The sequence below is a fragment of the Triticum dicoccoides genome, chromosome 2B, assembly GCF_002162155.2.
Source record: "Triticum dicoccoides isolate Atlit2015 ecotype Zavitan chromosome 2B, WEW_v2.0, whole genome shotgun sequence".
NCBI classification, from domain to species: domain Eukaryota; kingdom Viridiplantae; phylum Streptophyta; class Magnoliopsida; order Poales; family Poaceae; genus Triticum; species Triticum dicoccoides.
In genome coordinates, this window is record NC_041383.1 from 504,941,704 (window position 1) to 504,948,814 (window position 7,111).

Here is a 7,111-nt window from a genome sequence, read left to right on the forward strand (position 1 = left end):
AGGGGCCAGGACTAGACCTGTTGTGCTAAGACAGGGAGCGGTAGAACCGCTGGTGCGGTACTACCGCGCCCCCTTGCGGTACTACCGCAAGGCAGGGATAGTCAAGTCAGAGAAAGCAGAGACATAAAAAATTACATTCGTGACTACTTTCGCTGAGTTTAGGTCTATGCAAAAATCCGACACGGTACTACCGCAAGCCCGGCGCGGTACTACCGTGTAGGGTGCGGATGTAAAAAATTACATCCGCCCCTACTTCCGTTCATGCTGTTGTGCCTGGCCAAAGCTCACGGTACTACCACGCCGTGGGCGCGTACTACTGCGTTGGGCGCGGATGTAAAAAAGTACATCCACCCCTACTACCACTCGGGCAGCAGCGCCTGTCCTGAAGCCTACGGTACTACCGCTCCCACGGAGCGGTACTACCGTGAGCACTCACGGTACTACCGTGCTGGATGCCGGTACTACCGCAAGGGCGTGCAGTAGTACCACTCAGGGGAGCAGTACTACCGCCTGCCTCAGTACATCAATGTTAGGAGTCCTTCATTTTGCCAGACATGGAAAGACGGAGGATGCTCCAGAGAGCCAAAGGAAAGTTGGTGCAGAAGGAACATATGTGTATGTGAGATTCCATCCAAACCTTTCCAACGCGGACCCCCTCTTAATAGTACGACTTTCCTACGACTCAAATCCACCGAAAATAAACGTACAGAAACGCCGTCTTCAATAGTCTTCGATGGGCACCAAATCGTCTTGTGTTTAGACATGGTATATCTGAAATGCTCAATGCACACGATTAGTCCGCAAAAGCATTGTCATCGATCGCCAACACTACAAAGGGATAAATATGCCCTTACATATATTACTCCATCAAAATAAGCAAACAGCGCATAGAAAAAAGAATAGGTGAAAAACAGAATAGTCTGTAACAATCTGGACAACGACCATACTTCTGTCACTCTAAAAATTCTGAAAAATTAGGACAACGTAGGAAATTTGTATATCAATCTTGTGTAAAAAATCGGATCAAAATCACGTTTCTATGAATTTACACAATTCCAAAATTAGGCACAAAAGTTTCTGTTTTTCAGCAAAATCAAGTCAACTGTCAGCATATATCATCCCAAAGGCTCTACTTCGCACAAACATTAATCAAAACCCTTAAAACAATCATAACAAAAGTATAATTGCATATTTATTGAAAAATAGAAAGAAAAATAAAAAAACATAAAATTGGGTTGCCTGCCAACAAAAACTATTGTTTTATGCCCCTAGCTAGGCATATTGCATAGATCTAGGTATTGACATCTTTGATATTTAATCCATAAGTAGCCCTCATAATAGATTCATATGGCAACTTAATTTTTCTTTCTTGGAAAGTACATTTTTTAAATTTGTGAACAAAATTTGAAAATATGAACTATTATTGAATTTGTGAACAAATTTGGAAAGCTGGAACATTTTTTGCAATTCCCAAACATTTTTTGAATTTGTAAAAAAAGTTGAAAATTTTAGCAACTTGAATTTCTGAAATAAAATAAAATGCAAACTGCTTTTGAACTTACGACAAATTTTTCAAAACTTGAACATTTTTTGAATTTGCGAACAAAATGGAAAACATGATTTTTTTAAATGATGTCATATTTTCTTTTTTTTGAGCAAAATTTGGAAATGTGAACACATTTCTAATACTTGAATAAAAATTTGAGAATAATAATAATTTTTTTGAAAAATTGCAATCAATTTTTTAGAATGGGAATATTTTTTTAATTTATGAACAACTTTTTAAAACACTTCCATTTTGTGAGAAACTGGACATTTTCTAAAACCACAAACAATTTTGAAACATGGACTTTTTGAAAAAGGAAAAACATAAAAAATAGAGAAGAAATTAAAAATTAATAGAAAATGAACAGAATAAACGAAGAAAAGAAGAAAATAAATAAGAAAATTTAATAGAAAGACAAAAAATAGGGGGAAAATCATAAAAAACTTGAAACAACAAGAAAACTGGTAGAAGAAAAAGAAAGTTTTTTTTTTTTGCGGGTGGAAGAAAAATAAAGTTTAGGTAACCTTCTAGAAGGTTCTCAAAACCAGAAAAAAAATGGCTGGGAACCTCTGAAAGCTTCCCAAATACCGGGAATACTTAAACGGGCCGACCAAATCGGAGCGATCGCTCGAGCTCCTCTGCGTCAAAATGGAATTTTCCGTATTTCTTGCTTAGGTCTATGTGCTGAGGAGAGAATTAGCAGTATAAGCCACGATCTACAGGCCCACATACCTTCGTATATTTAGTTTTTTGTGGGGAACCCTCCTTCGTATATTTTGCTTTCTGCGGGGATCCATCCTTCGTATATATTTTGTAGTTTGTCAGACTTAATGTACTTTGCTTAGTTATACATTTAATAAAACCAAATCATTTTTTTATTTTGTCATCTTTTCAATATTAAAGAGGAGGAGATCAACAGTAATACACAGATACTTGTTTGATGGGTCTGGTAGCAATTGCATACTTGCATCTAAATTTAAAAATGTAGCTTTATGTGTGAGGCGGCAAGCATGAGCAACACATAGTTATGTTATATATTGCATTTTTTCTTTTATATACTTTGCCATGCCTGAAAATTGTTCCTGCCTCCGCCACTGCCCATAGAGGTAGGACGTGCGTGTGTGCATTTATAGGAATGGGTGTATGCGCATATATATGAGCACTTGATTGTACTGTGTTAAAAAAACTTACTCAAGAGGGCTCGGACTAGTAATAATGAATGCCATTCCCATGTCTCGTTGTATTAAAAAAATAGAAGACTTCGGTCATTTTGACGAAACTAGGACCAAAAATATCGGACTCGGAACTTTTTTTGAGTAACCTAGAACTAAGAACTAAAGTCATATACATGCAATATAGTCCAAGCCTCTCAAAAAGGAAATACGGCCCAAGATGTTGGCGGGCGGATGGACCAGTGTCAAAAGCCACATGAGGTCCAATAACTTTAGATAAGAAAAAAGGATACGGCCCAAGCCTCTCAAAAAGGAAATATGGCCCAAGATGTTGAGCCGGGGGAATGGACCAGTGTCAAAAGCCACATGAAATCCAATAAGTTTAGGTAAGGAAAAAGGACACGGCCCAAACCTCTCAAAAGGGAATGCGGCCCAAGATGTTGAGCTGGGGGAATGGACAGACCCATGTCAAAAGCCACATGAGGTCCAATAAGTTTTGATAGGAGAAAAAAGATCCAGGCCAAGCCTCTCAAGAAGGGAACGTGGCTTAAGATGTTGAACTGGGATGTCTCAAAAAAGGAAAAGATGTTGAACTGGGGGGATGGACTGCCGTCAAAAGCCACAGGAAGCCCAATAAGTTTAGAAAGGAAATGCGACCCAAAATGTTGAGCCCAGGGATAGGAAAAGAAAACCGGATTATATAGTTCGGGATATTGAACCCGACGTGAATCGAACACGCAACCTTCTGATCTGGAGTCAGACGCGCTACCATTGCGCCACGGATCCGGTGTGATGAACTTATCACCAAATTTATAATTAACCGTTAAATGTACTCGTGGCAACTTTCCTCTTCTACGGAATCTTCGGTATAACTCATCACCAAGTTGCACCGGGATCGGCAAGGACACAACCAGTGACTCGTGCAAACCGCAGGGGCCATCCGTACCCCGCCAAAACCGAACCACTGACGGAAGGCACTCAGGAAGTCAGGAGTCCGCACATTTAGCAGTAGTTAGAGCATCCAGAGTGCCTCCTCCATCTTAACCTTGTCCGTCCATGGTAGATCGTATCATCGTCCTAGGCAGTATTTTGTGCACCAGATCTAGGTAACTAACCGCTCGATCTCTGGATGAAACAAGGAACAGAAACGCCCGCGACCAGCGACAGCGCGCGCGGTGCATTAAAATACGCCAGGACCAGGAGGTGACCAGGCCGGCCGGCGACGAGTCAATCGTCAAGTCGATCTACATCGACTACAGAAAACAACAGAATCCGCGGCTTGCGCTCGGAGGCATCCGATGCATCATGCATGCAGCGTAGCGAGCACACGTACACCGCCTCCGCCACCAGACGGAGGCGGCGCGCGGCCGAGCCGCCTCGGTTGGTTGGCCCCGACCGCCATTAACGACCTCGCCCGCTCGCCCCCTAGCTCAGCTAGACTGGCCAAATTAGCCGGTCCTTCCGCCGCATTAACCACCGGTCACGTGGTGCTGGCTTTCCAGTCGGTTGATCGATCCATCCGCCCGCCCGTCCCATCCGATCCATTCTTCCGATACGAGACGAGACACGCGAGATCGTTGGTTGGTTGCGCCGTCTCCTTTCAATTGCGTGCACGTACGTACGTACGCGGTACTAGGCCCCTAGCTAGCTACGTGGTACTACGTACGGTTACTGTACCCTCTTTGGGTCGCCGATCCCAAGGTTCCGGCCGGCGTGGCCGAGCACGTACCCTTGCGCCTCCCGCCGTCCTTCTAGTGATCGGCGTGCATTCTTTCGCAAAGAAATGGGTTTAGGCTGCATTTGGCAGCAAAGATTTTTCAATGTTTTATGAGAATACTGTGGGTTTTTTTTTAAAAAAACTTGGTTTTGAATACTTTACTGCTTTTGGCTTCAGAAAAAACCGAAGTTTTGTAAACCACAGTAATGCCAGAAACCATGGTATTTTTATTGTATCTAATAACAGAGCGGAGAGAAATCGAGATCGCAGTTGACGTTGCCGTCTACGTCGAGATAAGAATACCAACTGCGATCTCATCCTATTTTCCCTCTTTGTGTTATATGGTAAACTCCTGGTTATAGTCAACCCCATCCTATTTACGAGTAGTAGCCTCTCAGGTTCTTCCAGCCGGCGTCCGGTGCGAGTCTCGGCTCTTCTATGCAGCGCGATGCATGTAGGTGCATCAGGGATAGTCTACAGATCGTCCGGCGGATGTGTGCATGGCAGGTGCATGCAGCCGGCCGCCGTTGGCAGCTGCTAATTACTCCGGTCATCGACGCTAAAATACTTGGTCAAAACTTAGGTAAAACAACACCAACCAAACACATGTAAAACTGAGAAAACATTGTTTTTAGAAAACAGTAGTATTCCTTGCCTACCCAGGAGAATACTCTGGTTTTCAATTACCACAATTTTAAAATAATTTGCTGCCAAACTATATTTCCTTTTCACGAGTCACTGCAACATCTCTTAGCTTCGACGGAGAGTCAGTGCAGCATTTAGGTCCAACACTGTAACATAGTATGACTCCTATTTTTTATTTTCTTCTTGAGAATATCACATGATCACTCCTACTTTACATGATTTGGATATTCACATGAACCAAGTTTACCGAAACATTCTAGGGAGATCCAAAAACCAACCCTCCATCTAAATATTTTTGGAAAATACGTTCATCCTCAATACTTCATTTTTACCTTTTTTTTCAACTCCAACCACTTCCGACTAAGTCCGCTCATTGTTCACGACTTCACATCTTTTTTTTAACATAGTACAGACGCAAACGCTCATATACACGCGCATACAGTCCCCCTATGAACACACCCACGCACACCGTATCCCTATTAGCACCTCCGTAAGACTGGGCCGACATATCATCTTGAAATTTATGAAGTCACCGTAGGCACCTCGTCGTCGACGGGAACGTCTTCTCCCACTAAATGCGTATCACCGGAAATCCTGAAATAAATCGAGGAATAAATGCGAGCACCAGGATTTGAACCCTGGTGGGCTGGGATACCATAGTCCCTCTAACCATCCAACCACAGGTTTGACTTCCCATCTTTTTGGATGGGAAAAATCAAGGGGCTCAGTGAAATCTTTATTGGTAATCATGTTGGCGGAGAGTAGCAGTGTCACTACTCCGATCCAATTATGGTATATTTGTTGAAGGATTTAGATAATTTTGTCTTCTAAAAATTATTACCACGGAGAAGGGGTATCTGATAGATTTTATTGTAATTCTTAGTTGTATGAGAGAAGAGGATTTGGAGCTCCTGGGTACTCCACCCCTTACATGAACATTAAATTCGAAAAAATCAGGAAAATTTCAAAAAAAGAGAGGGGATTTTGGGATATCAAACCTGGGTGCCCAATCTACTCCCATGTGAAGTTTCGTGAAAAGATGACATTTGTGGTATTCTCAGTAAAAAGACAAAAAAGAAATCTTATGTATAGAACAAGAAAAAAATGGTTTGGATGGATCGTAGGTCGAATTGTATTTTCTTCGCCATGGATACATTTTCTGGTATTTTTTACAAAACTTCACACAGGAGCATATTGGGCGCCCAAGTTTGATATCCCAAGATTCTAGATTTTTTTCAATTTTCCTGGTACTTTTTAATTTAATATTCATATAATGGGTGTATCACCCAAGAGCTCGTGTGTATTTCCCGTTGTATGAGCTACTTTGTAGTTTTTTGGGTCATTGATCCAAAGGATTGTACATGTAATGGTTCTTTTATTTCGAAAAGTACCTGTAATGTAGTTGTTCTCGTGTTTGAATAAAGTTACAAGTTTTTCTAAAAAAAAGGCAAACCTGCCGAGTGATCCTATCTGGACGAAAAGGTTGCAGTTGAGTCTTATCGGGTATGGCCCAAAAAGATGAGGGAAAAGTAGGCTTGTTGATGATTCAACTTTCAAGTATTTTTTGTTTATTTTCCAGGGATCCATTTTCCTTACTTTCATAACTTTTTTCTTAACATATTACGTACATATTAATTCAATATAAACCACAACCTAGCAATCGCAAGCCTAGCTAACTTTGTATACGTGGTTAATAGTGAATGCACGTACGTACGTGATTTGCGGTAAAACCCACATGAACAAGAGAAGTTATCATGGCGATGACAGACCCGTACGCCTACAAAGAACATGAGACTAGACGGGTACGGGGATACAGTGCCCTGCCATTAAGGCCCCGATTGGAATGCTGTATTTTTGCTACCCCGGTAACATTTTACACCTGTATATTACCCACCTCCAACAAATTCCTGGTGTAAATAATTTCCGGTTGTAACATGCGCTTGGCTCCCAGGTTGTAATGCCACCGTATTCAAGCACACAAGCATCATCACGTCCAACCTCCAACGCCATCGACAAAGCCAGGGCCCGTGC

The 7,111-nt window shown here is 41.9% G+C and overlaps 1 non-coding gene across 1 annotated transcript; it reads right to left on the reverse strand.

The window, feature by feature from the left end:
- Positions 1-3,432: 3,432 nt before the first annotated feature.
- TRNAW-CCA lies at positions 3,433-3,504 on the reverse strand. The gene has a single exon. It is a non-coding gene; the product is annotated as a tRNA-Trp (tRNA).
- Between the last annotated feature and the right edge of the window lie 3,607 nt (positions 3,505-7,111).